This window comes from Thermobia domestica, chromosome 14, assembly GCF_964235325.1.
Source record: "Thermobia domestica chromosome 14, izTheDome1.hap1.1, whole genome shotgun sequence".
In the NCBI taxonomy this organism is placed as follows: domain Eukaryota; kingdom Metazoa; phylum Arthropoda; class Insecta; order Zygentoma; family Lepismatidae; genus Thermobia; species Thermobia domestica.
Genome location: NC_137467.1, coordinates 20,459,129 through 20,478,980, shown reverse-complemented (window position 1 = coordinate 20,478,980; position 19,852 = coordinate 20,459,129). Strand labels below are relative to the sequence as shown.

The window sequence follows — 19,852 nt, the reverse complement described above, 5'->3', positions numbered from 1 at the left end:
TGCCGGGAAGATATTTTTTCGGGAATATTCCCGGGAAGACTCCCAAAATGGGAATTTTTCCGGGAATTTATGTACAATCACAAAGAAAATTGCATTCTATTACTACATTGTGATTTGAAAGTTAAATTCGTTTTTTTTTCTCACAGTATATTATTACAGTTGTCTCCAGAGGATTCTTTAAAATGTATATTCTGAACGGTACTATGTTACTTTATTAATATTTTATTATATTTAGAGAGTACGCATAAATGTATATTTACTTACAATATGTTCTATGAAAGTAAATATGTGGAAAAAATGGTACAGTAAGTCCAAATATTTTTACACCGCTAAACAGTTTAAATTTATGAGTAAGCGGATTTTCTATACTTCACTTTACTACTGATATTATAAACATATTAAATTTTTAAATGTTATAAACAAATTAGATTGGGTAACTGCCAGAAGATACATGTCTAACCAATTTATCAACATTTGCGCATACATATTTATGTTCACGAAATTTGCAAGATACTAACATCTTTATAATTTAGCACGTAACATTGCCACATACGACCTTTCTTCCTATCTATTTCTCTAAATTCCGTGCGTTAATTCACATGTAAGAGAAGTCCGAGCACCTCTTTAGAAATTTGAGTCAGAGATAGGAGACAGACCTACGTCTATTACTAACGATACTGCGGGGTGTATTAATTGTACTTCATCTCTATTTCTACATAATTTCTACCTTACTTTACAAACTGGTTCTTTTTCATCATTTGTAAATTAGTACTTTGCTACATTTTAGTGCAAATAGAAATGGAACTAATAAATCATATGATTAGTTATATAAAGTACAGTCAACGAATTTTATTTTTTAATCTCCAAATTATTTAAAGCCTAGAAGTAAATCATAATAAATGAAAATAAAGTACTGTAATTAGCCACACGATTCCTATAATTTGTAAGATAAAATAATAAAGAAATGGAAATAAATTCCTTCCCGGGAATTTATATGCCAGGGGAAAAAAACCGGGAATATTCCCATTTTTTTCTTCCCACCGGGAATATTCCCACTGCCCATCACTATGAACACTCTACCATTGAGCCACCGCGCCGCCCCCGCAGCGAACCCAGATATGGGGGAGGGAAGGGGGCCTTCATCATGCAGTTAATAGAAATCAGCTGAATATGATTCATTGTTTGGCCCCCCCAATGTTTTCTTCAAGTCGGCACCTATGCATCCAAGTAATGTTTCAACTGCAACAAGTCCAAAATTCAGTGTGCATACATTACCACACAACAATTTACCTGCGATATCTGACCCTAACAACAATTCTATCGGTCCTGGGTTCGATTCGCGGTGAGGTCACTCGGTCGAAAAAGTGTAACACGCTTTTCAGGTCAGTCACCCTGCATTAGGTGTTCCTGGGTTTTTTCATTCACACCAGGCAAATGACGGGGTGGTACCTAACTTATAGGTCCCAGGTCGCTTCCTTCCTTCCCCAATCCTTTCTTCCTTCCCTTTTCCCGGATTGTGTGCTCGCCGAGGGACGTCATCTCTCAAATCGCGAAGGGCTAAATGGCCTTAGATGGCGAAAGTTCAGTAATCTAAATCCTAACAATTCTATATCTGAATTATTGTCGTTTAGATCGCTGACCCAAATACCTTTTTCTTTTAGTTCTTTTAACCGTGGTCCACTTTTCAAACGCATGATGGTGCTACAAAGAACTGGTTTCTCTAATACTTCGAATTTCACCGTGTGTTGTTCTCTGGGATCACTAACTGCAATTTCGTAACGTTTATGACTTTTCTTTGGAGCCTCAACACGACCGAAGAGTTTGTGTGTCTCAATTAACTCATAGTTCGTTTAAGGTATTTGCGAACCGCTATCAATTAAAGCTCGAACTATACTAACCTTACCATTTACTTTGATTTTAACCTTTAAGGTTTGTAACAAATATTGCGCACAGAAGTTTTGGTTTGTTAATGCGCATACTTGTCCTTTACTGTCCTTTTTCTCTTCTTTATTTCTTGTAATATGTATTCTTGGACACATGACCACATTACCCTTGCACTAGAAAGAAACATTTTATCTACACGTCTTCGCTTGGTGATTTTGACGAAGACAAATGAAACAATATCTCTTCTCTAACAAAATTTTCTTGTTTTGCTCTAATGACATCATTCTTGCCTTTATACAATTCCGTTCTTTATGTTCCTAATCACAGAAAACACAGGTTTCACACTTGTGGTTTTCACTCGAAAATAACGTGTTTGCTGTAAGGACACTTTCTTGTGTTGCGTCTTTATGTAATCTATGATCTACTACACTAAAACCTGATTGTGCTAGTTTGATTCTTTCTTCACCTTCTTGTTCACACCTTTAAAATGTCAACAATCGTTTCAGTTTATCATTGTAGATGTCCATGTTTTCTTTATTATGATCAGAATTTTCGCCTGTATGACGTAACCAAATATGCAAAATGTTTTCCGGTAAACAAGATTCTACAAGGGAAAATAATATAGACGAATATGTTTCACTAGTTAGACCAAATGATCTTAAAGGAGCAGTTCGACTTAGAAATGCATTTTTTACAATTTATTTCGATTTGTAGAGTTGAAAATTCTAAAAGGAATGGTGTTTGTTTGATAACGATACGTTCAGTCGTTAGCGAGCAACAGAGGAAGAAAGATTTTGTGATGACGTCATAGGTGGTCAAGGAGAGAGAGCAGGCTTACATACTTCACAGTGTCAAGCATTTCGCTTGTGAGAGGTGCGGTGGCACGTTCCAAGTGCGGTTTCCTTTTCCAGAACTCATTGCAAAGACTTACAAATATCATCTGCATGTAGAAAATGATATCTGATGGTGGGCTGTACAAACGTTTTTATAATATTATAAAACGGAATCCTATAAAGCATAAGTTTAGTGTTTAAAAAAAAAAAATCGAAACCAATATCATGTAAATAGATGGCGGACGAGATTGCTGCAACACCTAAGTATCTTTTCTTTAATCATTCTTCCGATTCCCAAACATATGTATGTTCATTTTCACGTTTTGTTGCAATTTTTAACGCTGACCCTATAATTTTGTGCTTCAAGGTATGTACAGGAGCGTAACAAATGAGGCAAAAATGAAATAACATCTGTAAAGTTTGCCAGAATACGAAAAACACTTCACCGGTTAAATTTCTTTTATTCGCATAGCTGTCCGCGGAACAACTCTCATCACCCGTTTCATCATCATTGTCACATGATACAGAGAAATTAAACGATGAATCAATGTCTTGAGGAACAGTCATCGTCACTGATTCCTTCTACAAGCCGGTATATTTCACTCCCTAATTCACATTGTATAGCTTATTTCTAAAGCAGTATCTTCAGAATCATGAGTGACATCGTCTCTATTACCCTCTAATGCCTCGTCTTGACTCCAACCGTCAATTGCGTCTTGTACGATATTTGTACGTTGGTAAATAAACATAGATCGGTGCTTGTTCAATAGCTTGGATTTTAAACCTTTCAATAATATACTTGGAACAGCATTCTTTCTGTTTGCGTGTAAATAATTCTCCTAGCATTAGCCAAAAGTGGATCTAGACGGTAAAAACTCATTGAGGGGGGGGGAGTCAGAACCCAGACTATGATATGTATATCATGTTTACTAAAAACTTTCAAAAATATCTAAATAATAGCTTAAATCAATTTTGTCACTCAAAAACTGGGGGGCCTAGGCCCCCGGCCCCAGCCTAGATCCGCCACTGGCATTAACTTTTCTTTCAGCAAATTTGACTTCTCGAAGGCAGGATCTTCAAGATGTTTGGAACACGAGTGATTTTATTTGATACATTTTTTTTCCATTGATTTTCTTGAGCCATAATTTATATCGATCTGGTGATTTCTCACGACTTGGAAACGTTAAAAAAAGAAAAAGATACTTTATGTCCTCAGCTTTAATTCCACAAAAATTACAACCGAAAACACAACAGGTGTTAGGCATGTCTACTTCACTTCACAGACACAGCAAGCGCTGTACTAACACGTGTTTTCTATTTCACACTAGTGTTTCTTTCAGAAAAAAAATTCCGGAGGGAGGGGACACTTAGTATTCGGAGAGGTACATTATTTTTACACAGTACTATTATATTTATTATATTATAGACGTATTATTTTGGTCTCCTCCGGGGCAATCTCTCAGAGCTCCGGGAGACAGTGCCACCCTAAAAACATGTCTGGAAGAAACACTGTTTCGCACAACAAACGTGATTACTGCTCTCTCTCTCTCGCTACTCTGTTTTATACTAATGCTGTAGGAAAAACAACTAAGTAAAACGTTCCTCAAGAATTCAACACAGAGCAAGACTGCTAACAAATCAAAAACACAATCTATTAAATCCAATGCACTATTAAAGGTTTATCAGCTGCGTACAAGGGAGTGGTTGCTGACTCACATTGAGTTTCTCGCGTATCCCACCAGTGACGTCAGCATTTACGATTCATCAAAAAGAAATACCTGTAGAAGTTGAACGAGACGGCCTATCAAGATATAAAAAAATACGGGTCTCTTATTTTTTGTTACTTTTCCTATTGCACCAAACTTCTTTTTAACTCGAACTGCTCCTTTAAGTGCGACTCCAAATGATCATATAAACGAAAGAAGGGTAATTTACTCTTTCCGGTAGACACATTCCGCCTTATGCAGAGTTGTTTTGAAGTATGATTAGTGTCATACTAAAGGCCTGAGTACTACAGGAACCTTATGTTAGTCGAACTCTTTAGTATGGCACTAATCACGCGTCAAAATGACTGCATACGGCCCATTTTGTATAAACTAAACTTAACAATTCGCGAACATAATACTTTGTTAAAAGCTCTGTACGTCCGAAACAATTTTACAGACTTTCAATAGCTTTGTCATAATTTTATTGCAGTGGGAGGAAAACTGTCCACAACATTTGACGCACGTGTACCTGAAGCTATTGCTTGACGAAGATACTGAAACTTATCCTCCTTTTCTATTTGTTCGTCGTCAATGTATGCGTCTAAACTGACTCCACACGTTAAGCCAGTCACCTAAGTTCCAGCTTTCTCTTCGGCTCACTAACCTTTCGTGTATTACACCTGTCAAAATCACCATTGGTAAACTTTGCACTCTTCATCTATACCTCATTCATTCGTGTTCTATACGCTTCTTTTACCTGACACTCCACTTGGTACTGCTCCTCATTTTCTGCACCCTCGCTGGAAAGAAGTGCATCTAGAATATTCTCATCAATTGCACACATGTCCTTGTACAGTCTATCCCATTTCATAACATATAACTATGTCTTATCTACAGACAGTGTAGCTTGTTTCAGTTCCTCTTCAAAATTATTCACTGTCTTTGTGAAAGAAGAACGAATTGTTTTCCTTGCTTTGTGTAACTTATCCATTCCGCATTACCAGGCTTTTCACGCTGGGCGTCGCTATGTAACGAAACTATCAAAACTATACAGCACAAAAAATCCGTTATAAACTTACCATTAATATGTTTATTAATGTTGCTTAATAATATGATACTAATTATGTTACTGAATGTAGCAACAATAAACTGTCACGTTAAGTAGTCAGAATTTTAATAAAATGACAAGTGTCATATATTTGTGGTATTTATTAAAACCGTCACCATAAATGTAAACGATACAAACAATATTTACAATATCATGATGTGAAATATAAGTAGTACGATGGTAGGGTTTATCAAGGAGAAATCCCTGATACTTTCGTGTGTTTATAATGTCTTGTAGTCCTCCCCTCACGACATTTATGTTATGTAAAAGTTCATCAGCGCAAAGCTCATACTCACAAACACAGGCCTTCCATCACCGCTGTCAGTCCTGGGTGGTTCCTCTGGACGCAGAATAATTGTACCATACCACACTCTTAGCAGGTGTAGGTCGAATGATGATAATTTTTAAAAATGCCTGGTTTTATAGTATTACTAAAAACTGTTTTAGTTTTAACAAGGCACTGTTTATTCTGGAAAATATGTTTTTTTCAATTTAAAATAGACACCTTGAAGATTTTAACTAATATGTTTTGGACACCATCACCTTGAATAAGCTTGATATTATCACTTTGAAGGTTTTTATGTTTTGATGCCACTGAAAAATCCGTTTGCGTAGGACGTGTTGTTTTTTGTGGTTGTATCGTATTGTTAATCTTGATAGAATTTTCACAAGGAGAAATTACGATGTATATTAGTGTTTAATAATTTTAAACTTTTTATCGTTTGATGATTTTGGGAATATAATACCATTATCACTGTCTGCCCGACGTCCAAACTTACACTTTGCTCAAAGGTTTGTGTATAGCCCGCTCCCCCCAGTTCTTTGTCACCGGAACTGGAAGAGTCACTACTACTGCTACTTCTTCTACTACTACTACTACTACTACTACTACTACTGGTACTACTACTACTACTACTACTTATATCGAGAACAGAACCCAACTAACCCCTGCGGGGCTTCTAACCCGTTCCTACTACTACTATTTCTACTAACTACTACTACTACTACTACTTATACTAAAGCTTCTTTACCACAAGATTTACATCTCAAATCTTTATAACATGCGATTCCGATTCATTATGAACTAGTATGAATCGTTAGAATCACTATGATTTGTTAAAAATCACTGGGGGGGGGGTCTATACTCAATCCTGCTCGAACACCAACGAACTTTATTTATAATCACAAACAACGAGGAACTCATTCATAGCAACTACACTCAAAATATTAACAAGTCCTGTCATACTTTTTTTTTTTTTTACATTCTTCGCGCAAATTCTCTCCTCCAATACACAGATTATAAACTAGTACAAAGGAGTAGTAGTTTCTTGTGTGTTTCTTCTCGGAAATCTTACACCCATTTAGGAGGGGATCGTTTCGTGTACCTTCACCCCATTCCCGTGGCTAATTGCGAGATTCTTCCAACAACCCTTTGAAGATGTCAAGTAGGCTATATAAACAAAAGCTTTTCGAGAGAACCCGAAATGAGAGAAAGAAACTTTGAGAATCGAAACGAGAGATTTTCTTTTACAAAATTTGTGAGACGCGATGAGATTATCTTATTTCTCCTCTTCTCTCGTGGGCAACACTCGTGCATGAGCGGAGTTAGTAATTGTCTGCTGGGGGGGAAGACCTTGCGTCTGTTGGGGGGGCACGATAAACAAAAATGAGAATTGAAGGATCTTATAAGTGTGAATTTTATTTTTTCTAAAAAAAATTGGGGGGCACTGCCCCCCATGCTCCCCGTAACTCGTCCATGCACTCGTGTCGAGGTTTGGAATAGCCTAGCTTTAACTGAAATATTCGAAGAAAAGGGGACATATCCAATCTTTTACACCAGGGGTGAGCAACTTGGAACAGTGGGCGGGCCAATCACAGAGCACTAAATGGCGTCGCGGGCCTCACTGTAAGTATATCAATTTTACGACAATTTAATAGTATACTATTAAATGATGGAACATGTTCATCGTAATTTACATCACAATAACACAAAACAACTATTATACTGGTAACCACAATATTTACTAACTAAATAGGAGCAGAATAATGTATTTAGAACTTTATCGCTACACCTAGCAATCCTTATACCGAGGGAAATTTCCCCCAAGTACCTGCGCTTGCCAAGTGCTTGTCTTCAGGGCGTTACCACATTTCGCACTGTGTGATCGATGGAAAATTTCCAGTTCTCTGTTAACAGATTTTGTAGAAAAGAAAAATTATAATAATTATTGTTTTCAGTAATTGATCAGCGGGCCGCATATGGCCCGTGGGCCGGCTGTTGCACACGTCTGTTTTAGACAATACATTGCTGCAAACTGGCTACAAATTTTTATACTTTTCAGTAGTATAAATATTCTCCATAGGTGGCAGCATAGTGCATGTTCCAATTCTTCGTCGGAAAGTTACTTATATACAGTTCTTTTAAACAATCTTTTTCAAAATCAGAATTACAAAGTTAAGTTTCGTTAAAATTATCTACATATAGTTAATACCTATAATCATCTTTCTATATATTAATGAGGAAATTAGAAGTACCTGTATGAAGATTACGGAACTCTGCTGACTGGGGTTAGAAAGTAAGCAACCCCGACGTGCCGTGCGACATGTTATTGAAATGGTGCTTGTATAAGCTAATTTTTGTAGAAGCAGAAATAGGCCCTTTACACCTATAATGCTTCAATAAGTAAATATAAAACTCTTGCTGTATATAAATAACTGTAAAAGTTTTGCTCGGTGAGATTAGTAATAGGCTTTTTTCATTTTTCTTCTCAGAAAGTGGAATATAGGTCTGTATTGTACCGTAAGCCAAAGTAAGTTAAAGAAATAGAGATAAATAATTAATAAGGGAGCAGAGATTTAGTGAATTAAATTTAAGAGTGAAATTAAACGAAGGGTTGCAATCTTTTACTGTCACAAATGACAATATTTTATTGATGACTCAATTAGCTCACAATGGTGTAATTATTTGACTGTGAACAACCACGACTATTGAGTTCAAAAACCAGACATAGTAGGTTAGCTTAACTGTATAAGAGATAATTTTTAGAATCACTCAATGCTAGGTCAATTATGACAGAAATAAGCTAAATATTTAAACATTCAAATCTGCCTGTCACTTTGAAAGACCTCCTAATACCATGTCACATGCAAAATAGACAGTTAAAGTTTTCTGTAGTCATACTTGACCTTATTGCATATTTTGCTTGGTTTTGACCAAACAGTGATCTCTCTTGCGGTATTTGTAATTTCGTATAGATCTTTCTATTTCGATGCTGAATGCAGAATCCAGAATGCAGAATGTGAAATAATTTTTTACTTGCAAACTTGGTCATTTTATGTGTACTATTGTCCTTGTTTATTTTATTATTTTAATTATTTTAAAATAATAAAATAAACATTATTTTATGTCTTAATTATTTTTCTTTTTTACTTTGGCAAAAGCCAATATCAAAATTTACAAAATCTTAGGAAAGTCCTAATTACATTTTCTGAAAAATATTGTTGTTACCTAATGACAGTGGCGTATTTACGATTTTGTTTCGAGAGGGGCTTTGCTAACTTTCGGTAGGGGGGGCTTTGCCAGGAAATGTGAAAATTCTGCAAGATATTTCATTTACTTTACTATACTAAGTAAGATTTCGGGGGGGCTTAAGCCCGGAAGCCACCCCCTAAATACGCCACTGCCTAATGATGTAAACAAAAGTATTTTTGAACTTTAATTTACCCTGAGGTTTCCTTTCGTCTTTTTCATGATTTTATCCGAATTGTTAATTACTACTGATAAGCATTGTTATTTGACTGCAGGTGATTCTGGACTGTCTTGCTTCTGCTTCCAACGATTTCTTGATTACAAATACTGTTCTTGTGATTTTAAAAAAATAATGTCATGCACGTATCCAACAGTTAAGATATTACAAAAATCTTCGTTCCATTTTCACCTACAAAATTGCCATTATAATTTTTTAATGATTTAATGAATGATTTTTTTAATTCTTAGTTCATGGTTTCATTACATTACCCCACCAACTGGAAGAAAAATTCTTGAACAATACTTTTAGTGTATGCAGGAGCGTCATTACAGATTTTGCTTGGGGGGGGGGAAAAATCCCTTGATATAAGTAAAATTTCGCGTATTTCACTGATTTACTACTATTTTATTCATAAAATCTATAGAAATCTCAAACTCAAGGGGGCAATTGCCCCTCCCTGCCCTCCCTAAATGACGCCCCTGAGTGTATGTCACACATATTTCCACCAAAATTTTCGATATTGTTCGACTTTACCTTACATTCCAATACGACAAAAACACAAAAGCTAATTTTAAAAAAACTAATGCAGTCTCTTGTTATTATGCAACTGCAACGAGATATCACTTTACGAGGCCATTTCCTTCTCCAGCAAAATGTAGTCCACCAGCATGGGCACATCCTTCTTCGAGTTACTCCAGTTCCAGATGCCAGCTCCAGTCTCCAGAAGGGTAATCTTCGAGGTGTTCCTATATCAGCCTTCGCCTGGACGCTTCTGTTCTCTCCAGCGCCTGTTACATGGATATCCAGCCATCTTTCTCCAGAGCCAGACCATCTAATGATCAACTAGTCCTTGCAATTATCCCTAGCTTCTACTTCAGCTGTTCCAGAATCACCACCACACCAGCCACCATCTTCTTCTGTTTAGGGATGCGCACGAGTCGAGTCAAGTCGAGATTTAAGCCTGTCTCGACTCGTCTCGAGAAAATGTTGACTCGACTCGTGTTTCTGAAGAACCTACTCGTACACTAAGTTACACTGATTTTGTAAGTTACACTTCAAACTTATAGGCCTAAGAGAAAATAAAAATAAAAATATGTATGACAAACAATTACATATGAATGAACTTTTGTAAAAAGACTGACTTCACACAACGTCGACGGTAGGGATGCGCCATTGTGGCTTTCTCGTCTCGAAAATGTGCTGTAAAATTGGTCTCGACTCGAAAAATATATATTTTTCTATTGGAAGAGCTGTGTCTCGACTCGAATTTTGTCAGGAAAATCCTGTCTCGACTTGTCTCGTGCGCATCCCTAGTCGACGGACACACTATTGTTTGTTTATCGCATGCGTTAAGAAAATATGTAAAAAACTTCTAGGGACCGCGTTCGGATTTTTGACGTTCAGATTATCGATGTCCTGCTGTATATACCAGAGGTGGCCATTCTCCACTGGGCTCTCTCGGGCTCGCGCTCATCTGTCTCAACTGGGATCGCGCTAACGCGCTCGCACTCACTAATCGTATCCGGGCTCGCGCTCATCTCTCTCGACTGAGCTCGCACGCACTCGGGCTCGCCCTCACCTGTCTCAACTGGACTTGCGATCACTAGCGCTCGCGATCACTTCTCCAAACTGGGCTCGCGCTCACTCGCGCTCGCACTTACTAATTTTATCTGGGCTCGCGCTTACTCGGGCTCGCGCTCACTTCTGTCCACTGGGCTTGCACTCACCCGGGCTCGCGCTCACTTGTCTCAACTGGACTCGCGATCACTTCTCCCAACTGGGCTCGTGCTCACTTCTCTCCACTACGCTTGCATTCACCCGAGTTCGCGCTCGCGCTTAGTTCTCTCAACTGAGCTCGCACTTACTCTGGCTCACGCTCACTTGTCTCAACTGGGCTCTCACTCACTTGGGCTCACGCTCTCTTCTCTCGACTGCGCTCGCGCTCATTTCTCTCAATCGGGCTCGCGCTCACGTATTTCATTGGGGCTCGAGCTCACTTGCACTCGTGCTCACTTCTCTGAGTTGGGCTCGCACTGACTTGTTTCATTGAGGTTCAGGCTCAATTATTGAGCCCGAGCCCAGTTGAGCGCAAGAGCCATGCTCGCGAGCTTGTACACCTTAATGGCGCATGCCCCGTCCAATTTCAACCCCTGATGGAGTTGTTACAATTAATTGCAGTTTTCTAGCTTTTCCTACTTTTATATCGATTTTCATTGTTTCTGTTTGCAGAATCTATGTGGATAGGGCTATCACTTAGTTACAAAATAATGTTTTTTTCTTATCTCATAGAAATACCTGACACGTTAATACTAAACTTCGTTAAAAAAGGTGCTTTAATAAAATGAACTAGTCCTACAAGTCTTAGATTGTTTATGCAGCTGAAATTTGAAATACTGTTGATTGATTAATTGATTATCTTTCACCGTCCCCTTTCATCAGCGAGGCTATATGAGACATGGACTTATAGCTTTAACGTGGAATCAGAACCACTGTCGTTCAATACTTGCCCACAGGGAATCAATCATCAAAGTCGCGCATGCTAGCCACTAGACCAGTGGGAGGGCTTATAATACTGTTGTCCAATGATTTTTATTAGGAATAAATTATAGGTTTTTTTTATCGTTTAGTCAGCGTAACGAAATTGTCCAAATTACAGTATGATATACTGATTCTGAATGTGATAGTGCAAGTATTGAACCATTGTGTGGTCCACAATCCAGTATACACCTTCAACCCTTGTCACCAAGACATTCAAAGTGAAAGTGTTAGTGCTCTGAAGAATGTTAGTGCTCTGAAGTGCAGTGAATAGGAAATCGACCTTGGCCGATGATAATTTTGTGCTCAGGAACTGCATGAATTAGTAAGTACAACAAAATTATTAAATCCCAGGTACGAAAAAATAGGCCTATTAAGTGATATGACACCTCCATGAACACCGGGATGATATAGTCTTCATGCGATTTCTTTACATGTTTTTCTGGAATCTGGAGCCCCATAATGTTGTTCCCATTCGGGCCTGCATCTTCTAAGTCCATTTACTTTTTCCCCTTACTTTGAAGCAAGAAAACTTTAAGAGGTCTAATCACTGCGAAATTAAAATACCGCTAATGTTACAGTAATTATGTGATATCTTGAAATAGATAAAAGATAATCGAAATGTGGAACAAGATTGCCCTAGATAATATTATTTTGCATGAGGTATCGTTATCACGAGTCACATAGTAGCTTTTTGTTTACAGCCATTTAGAAACGCGAAAATAAATGCCGATTTTCAAAATGGCTGGAAATCGAAAGCAGACAAGTGAGTCGTGATAACGGTATCTCATGTAAAATGATATTGTCTAAAGCGCTCTTGTTCCACATTTCGATTATCTTTTATCTATTTGAAGATATCACATAATTACTGTCAAATTAGCGATATTTTAATTTCGCTGTGATAGGGCCTCTTAATTTTCTTAACTTTCCGACTTACCTCAGGAGCAACCTCTACTTTTAATTATGTATTTGAAAGCATATTGTCCTGCTAAAATACATTAAATATGAATATTTCTTAATTTCTGCCAAGTTTAAGAGTATTAAAACTGAAAATTTGAAAGTATGCTTTGATTAAAGTATCGTATGACGTTTCTATACATTTCGTATTTTCTTAAAACAACACGAAAGAAAATTAGAAGTTGTTGAAAGCTCATATTAAGGACTACGTTAAAAGAGGAAATGTAATTATGTCAATTTACGAAGCTATCGTGAAATTTAGAATGTTTTGTGTTTATTTGTTTGTAGCTTAATATTCTTTTTCATCAGTGAAGTTATATGAGATCTCGCTCGTCTGGAAGATGAGAATACTTAACACTTATTCACAGTGAATCAATATGCATAGGTGCTGGCAATCATTCGCTATTTCGTCAGGTATGTGCTAATCTTCACGGTAATAAGATTTGATATTTCCGCAATGAAAATATTGAGTCAAGCATCAAACTCGAATTGTAACCAGGGGTAAAAATGGATCTGAAAAGGGTGGGGAACGCATGACGTCATGCCGTCCCTTGTGCCTATCTTTGCCCACTATATTTTTTTTTTTTTTTAGGAAGTGGAGGGACGCCATAGATATTTTTGGAAGAGGGGGTGATGTCTCCCGAGTTTTCCCTCACTTTTAACTCTGGTTGTAACAAACGACACGCCATCGTTTCAGGGTAGCTTTTGGAAAAAATATATAATTACTAGTAAAATTAACATAATACAAACATTTTTATTTTTTCAATTTTTTCCAATTTTTCCTGAAAGAAATCGAAATAACGGTTTTTTTTACCAACAGGTTCACAATTTCCGGAAATTTTACAACACTAGCTCAGTCACACTTGTACTTTGCCCAGCATTAAACTCTTATGTTAGTTAGAGACAGTTCGCTGCCTTTCCTGTTTTACCAGTCTGCCCAGCCTACGACGTTCGACATCTGTAATGAGGTGGGGGCGCCCAACCCCTCGACGTTTGGACGTCGTTTCCCCTTCGCTTCGCCACTTGGTGAAGACACTCACCGCAGCAATCCTCGAACACCTAATAAGTCCTCCAGTTTCCGAAATTCTCGTGCCGAATGTTTCTGAGTGAGTACTTTCATCAAAATAATATTAAAAATTATACAAAGATTTTCGAGACATTCGAGTCGAGTCGAGATTTTTACGAGCAGTCTCGACACGACTCGTGTCTCGACTCGAAAATTTGAGTCGAGAAATACGTTTGTCTCGAATTTTACAAAGTGTGTCTCGACTCGGATTCGAGTCGAGTCAAGTCGAGATTCGAGACATGTCTACGCATCCCTACTTCTGTTCCTGTTTCACTACAAATTCGTCGTCACTTTCATCACTCAGCAACACAGGTTGCTCTTACGTATGACAGCTCCCAGCTCCAGTGGTTACCAAAATGTTCAAGAGACACAGCTGTTCCACCATCAAGAAGGTCCAAGGTTTAATTCCAGAACTTGCATAACCAATGGCCGCAGCATTAACTCGCTTCAGGTCCACACGTAGCACACCGCGATGCCAAGCTGTTCTTCGAGAACTCCGGTAGCGCTTATCAAACATGAGCTTGTATTGCAAATCTTTCTTATATGGCATCGCACCAGGGTAGTAACAAAACTTACACTAAATTCATTAGAGTATAATAACACCAATCAGCCAAAATAGGCCTCAACTAACGTCTGCTAACAATACACAACAGGTGTGGATAAAGGAAATAATCATTTCCAACACTCGCTGCGATCTGCACTGCTCGAAGGCTCGAGCGAAAACTGTACTGTCATGCCACCTGAAACTAGAAACCAAATATTACTTACTTTAGCCTTGATCTTTGGAACGATCAAGCTTCTTCCTGTAAGATTATTTGCACCTAAAAGTGCACAACGAAATTCATTTATCCGACGACCTAGTGAGAAATTAGTGCCCACTAATAAAGGAAACAACATACAATCAAGGAAAAAGTACAGAAATAAAAACATATTATGCAATAGTTTCGCCCTGCAAGTTCAAAAATACGCTATTATTATTATTATTATTATTATTATTATTATTATTATTATTATTATTATTATTATTATTATTATTATTATTATTATTATTATTATTATTAGCATCAATTGGCCGCTTTGCTGGGCTACATTGAGAAAAAATAATAATATGCTCCGTTATTCAGTTACTTTTTACTATTACTAAAGCGCTCTTTGATATCGATCATTTTCGATGAGTTTTATATACCCCTCCCCTTCCCATGTTGCGGAGCACGGCATCTTCTGTGTCATTGTTCATCTCAACTACCCGGAAAACTATGAATTCGAGAATGATTTGGTCATTTTGATCATTTTTATATGTCTCCCCCTCCCCCATGTTGGGGGCTGAATTTGGATTTAAACGGCATCAGATGTGTCACTGTTCATCTCAGTGACTCCAAAAATTATAGATTCGATACTAATATCGGTCATTTTTCGTTCTCTTTTAAATGTTGCTATCCTTCCCCTTCCTTTAGTTATACCATTAAAATTATATGAGGAAAACCAACTCGGGTTCGAACTTCATCTAGGTTGAAAATTTTATCGAGATTGGTACGGTGGTTCAAGACTTATTGGGTCTTATGCAGCGTCGTTCTGACGCGTTATTAGTGTCATACTAAAGAGTTGGACTAAATTTATGCAGTAGTGAGGCCTTTAGTATGACGTTAATCATACGCCAAAATGACTCTGCATAAGGCCCATTAAATTTTATTTATGTTTATATATCTCCCTTTCCCATTCCCCTTCTCTAAGTTCTAGCGTCAAAGTGAAATAATAAACACCGTATCAGGCCCGAACCTCATCTATGTTAAAAATTTGATCGAGATAGGTCGCATGGTTCAAGGGTTATTAAGTTTTATTTATTTTTATATATCTTTCCCCTCCAGTCCACTCTCCTAAGTTTTACCGTCAAAGTGATATGATGAAAACCACTCCAGGCTCGAACTTCATCCATGTTGAAAATTTGATACAGATCTGTCCGGTGGTTCAAGACTTATTAACTCATTAATATAGTCACTTTTATTTTTATTTACATTGATTTTTGTATATCTCTCCGTCCTCACCCTTCCCTCCATTCCACCGTCAAAGTGAAATGATAAAAAGAATTTTCCATGCAGAAACGTAATCTACGTTGAAAATATCATCCAGATTCATGACTTATTAAGTTTTCTTTATTTTTTTTATATTTTTCCATCATCCCCCTCCCCTAAGTAACACCATCAAAACGAATAGATAAAAATGCTCCCAGGTTCGATCGTTATCAATGTTGAATATTTGATCGAGATCGATCGGGTAGTTCAAGACACTATAAGTCTCAGTCACTTTCAATTTTATAATATATTATTATGATTATGATTATTATTATTATTATTATTATTATTAGCGTACTTTTGAATTTGTACGGCGAAACTATTGCATAATATGTTTTTATTTCTGTATTTTTTCCTGGATTGAATGTGGTTTCTTTTATTAGTGGGCACTAATTTCTCTCTAGGTCGTCGAATAAATGAATTTCGTTGTGCACTTAGGTACAAATAACCTTACAGGAAGAAGCTTGATCGTTCCAAAGATCAAGGCTAAAGTAAATAATATTTGGCTTCTAGTTTCAGGTGGCATGATAGTGTAGCGGTAACGTAATGGAGCTACGACTAATACAGCAGTCCAGCGTGGGTTCAAATTCTGTTCACGCCAAAGTTGCATTTTTTACGAAGTGATAGTGAAGAATTGATTTCTCATATTAGACGTGCAATGCTTAAGAGTGTGGAAGCAAACACCTTTATCATGATAGAGTGTTGGGTTATAATTCTTCAACTGCCGAGTAGTACTTAATAAACTGATTTACTTAGACAAGCGACTACTATTGAATGTAAAAAACCTTTATCCTCCTTCTAAATACGTTTAATATTCAATACTTCAGATATCTACCTGTACCACATCTCAACCCAAAAGTTCTGTAACATATATTCTTCTGCATGTTCATTTTTTGTATCACATTTTTGTATCCACCATCTCCAATATCAACTACATTTAACACCGTAATTATTACTTTAACTTGAGCCACTTTTGGCTCATATTCTCTTTTATCACATAAGCCACTCATGGCTCAAATTCTGACATTCACTCAAGTTTCACAATCTTCAACTTCATACATTACAATAAACATAACATAGAAACGCTATTCACTTGTCATTCAATCTCTCAACACTTTGTCCGATTATTCTTAATTAACACTTTGTCCAAACTTTTACAAACCCTAACATAGAGACGATTTACGAAAGTTGGTTGGGAAAGGGCAAGGGATTTACCAGGATATTCGAAACACTTCATTGATCTGCAGTAAACACTTTTCGTGTTATCGTTCTCAGAAAGAAATATTACAGCATTTGTTGGACAAAGTTTGGGTAAAGCAATCGGTGGTGTAGTGGTAAAGTACCATACTTCCAAGCGCAAAATATCGGATCAGTCAGGTAGTATAACTTTTTCGCATAAAATAATGGCTGCGAACAGAGATTTATCTTCTTTTGGAGAACTTACAAAGCATCACTGGCGAGAATTCGAATAAACAGTGTGTGCGTTCTTCATCATACACAGTAATGATAAGTATGTTTCGTATTTATATTCGTCCCTCTCTCTTTCTTGAAGTTTCCCTATCCTGTCGTTGCATCTTTCACTTCTCTCCTTCTCTCTCACGTGCAGACGCACTTCATGTGCGTGTGCGTGTTCCAAAGTTAAAACGGAGCAAGAGACCGATAGACCTGTTCTGGAGAATATAATTAACTGGCAATTTCAGAGTTAAGTTTTCGTGCTCTGGGGATAACATCTCCAGTCCTGGTCATCTCTGAAAGAAATACTGTTTAAACGCAACGAAATAAGCAAAACATCTTTTTTTATCATCTGGGTTACCGAGTTTCAGTGGAATTTGAATATGTTAGGGAGGGGGGGGCAAGTAATTAAAAATTCTCTTACAAATATCTAAATTGTGATTTTTACATTAATAATAGCATTTTGTATTGAAGTCTGGAGGGGCCACGGAAAGTTTCAGGGGGCGGGGCGGGCCTCCTAGCTCCCCTCTGGTTCCGGGCCTGTTTCAAATTATGAAGTTCTTTTTTGGCAATACCTGTCACCTGCATAAAACGACCTGAATCAAAGAGGTCTTGTTATCCATAAACTTTGTATGAATTGTTTAAAAAATCTAGTAAAATTGTAGTGTGTAGTCATCATATAGTATAATAGCAATAATAAATTAATGACAATTTTTTATTAGTTTTACATGTATCGATTTCTTCTGTCTACAAGTCCTGTTTGTAGAATATTTGGTGACTGAAAACTCTGGTTAAAAGTGCTTATCCCCAAAGTCCTCCTGCCAGACCGTGGCCTCCAAGACCATAGCCTCCAAGACCGTAGCCTAGTCCATGTCCATAACCAACAACTGGGTAGCCAGGATAATGAACATTGGTGCGTTGGACACTGCTAACACCTGTCAAGCCACCTATATTTATCGTACACATATAAAAACAGTAAATTAAACATATTACAGTGTATAGTCTTGCACAGAAAATGAATCATCCACGGTTCTTTCCCTTGTTTTTAAAAAAAATTCTCATATTTACTATATTTGTGTCAGGGCCGTGCCGTGGGGAGCGAGCGGGGCGACGGCCCCGGGCGCCGAAGTAAGGGGGCGAAAAATTCGGGAGAAAAAAGGAAAAAAGATAGGAAAAATTGCTTGGAATATATGTATGGGGGCGCCGTCTTATACTCTCGCCCCGGGCGGTGATTTTCCACGGCACGACCCTGATTTATATCCCAAATTGTAAACAGTGTTTCTCAACTTGTTTCACCGGATTAATGAATACTACCATATGTCGTGCTCACCACTAACAGCAAACTCGTGTACCACCAGTGGTACGTGTACCATACGTTGAGAACCCCTGTTGTAAATAATCATAAAGGGACTGAATGATACTTCCTTTGCTTCATTCTAACCCACCTCTTAATGTGGTTAAGAATGAATGACTATAAAAATACCATGGAATAAGTACATGGGATGAAAGAGAAGAACGCCGGAAAAATCTACGGACAGGGTGTTGTTCACCAAGAACTTATAGAACCTGAGATTGAATCATTTACCCTTAGTACTAGCTCTACCACTGGATTAGAGGGGCCACAATGGTTCAGTGGTAGAGCAGTTACTTCTAGTGCGTGGGGGGTCCCTGGTTCGATCCCCGACCAAGTAAGGTTGTGGAGGACAACATGGTGTCCGTGGGATTTCTCGGGATACTTCCGTTTCCTTCCACATTCTCATTCCACCAATTCTTTCATCGTTATTCATTTGCCTTAATCCTCGTCTCCCTTAGCCTAAAGGGCATAAACGTGGGACGTAAAAATGAAAGATTTCATTTAATTTTGAACCACCAAAATATGCATTACTTATTCCTTATCACTGCCTTTATTTTCCTTCGTAGTAGGCTTGTAGCTCAAGGATGTTATAAAATAGAGGATCTGCCCATACGTTTCTTCATAATATGAACTCAATGAAGCCAAAAGAAACAACCGAGCATCATCTGAGCCGGAACGTCTGATTGGCTACTCTCGTTTCCGCCATGATTTTTGGCTCGAAACTTCGCGATCTTAGTGGCGCGGAATGGGCAGAGTAGGTGTGGCGAAGCAGTGACGTATGTCTTCACGATTTTGTTGTATGGACAGATACTCTATTTTATAACATCCTTGTTGTAAGTAGCCAAAACTTTAAGGAAGACCGGCTGAAAGGAAGTTTAAGGCAATGGTTCCCAACTGGAGTCTCGCGACATACCGATGTGTCACGCATTCTGGCAAAAAAAAAAAAATATGAAGCATTAATTAATTAGTTTAGTTAAGGCCTCAAGCGCAAGCAACAAGGCTTAGTACTACCTAGAGTCATTTCATTATTTAAAAAAAAAATAGTCAGTGGCGGATCTAGAAGCTAAAAACTGGGGGAGGCAGTCAGAACCCGGACTATGACAAGTATATCATGAGTTTACTATAAACTTTCAAAAATA

At 37.7% G+C, this 19,852-nt stretch overlaps 2 protein-coding genes across 2 annotated transcripts in view; one reads left to right on the top strand and one right to left on the bottom strand.

Annotated features, from left to right (window-relative positions):
* Positions 1 to 6,235, bottom strand: part of LOC145669568 (uncharacterized) — a 169,162-nt gene extending 162,927 nt beyond the window's left edge. The window contains exon 1 of the mRNA XM_081737783.1: positions 5,828 to 6,235. The gene's annotated coding sequence lies outside the window, so the exon portion shown is untranslated. The remainder of the gene's footprint in view (positions 1 to 5,827) is intronic.
* The window catches only part of Ir76b (Ionotropic receptor 76b), a 510,549-nt gene that overhangs the window by 300,127 nt on the left and 190,570 nt on the right, over positions 1 to 19,852 (top strand). The gene's annotated exons all lie outside the window — the stretch shown is intronic.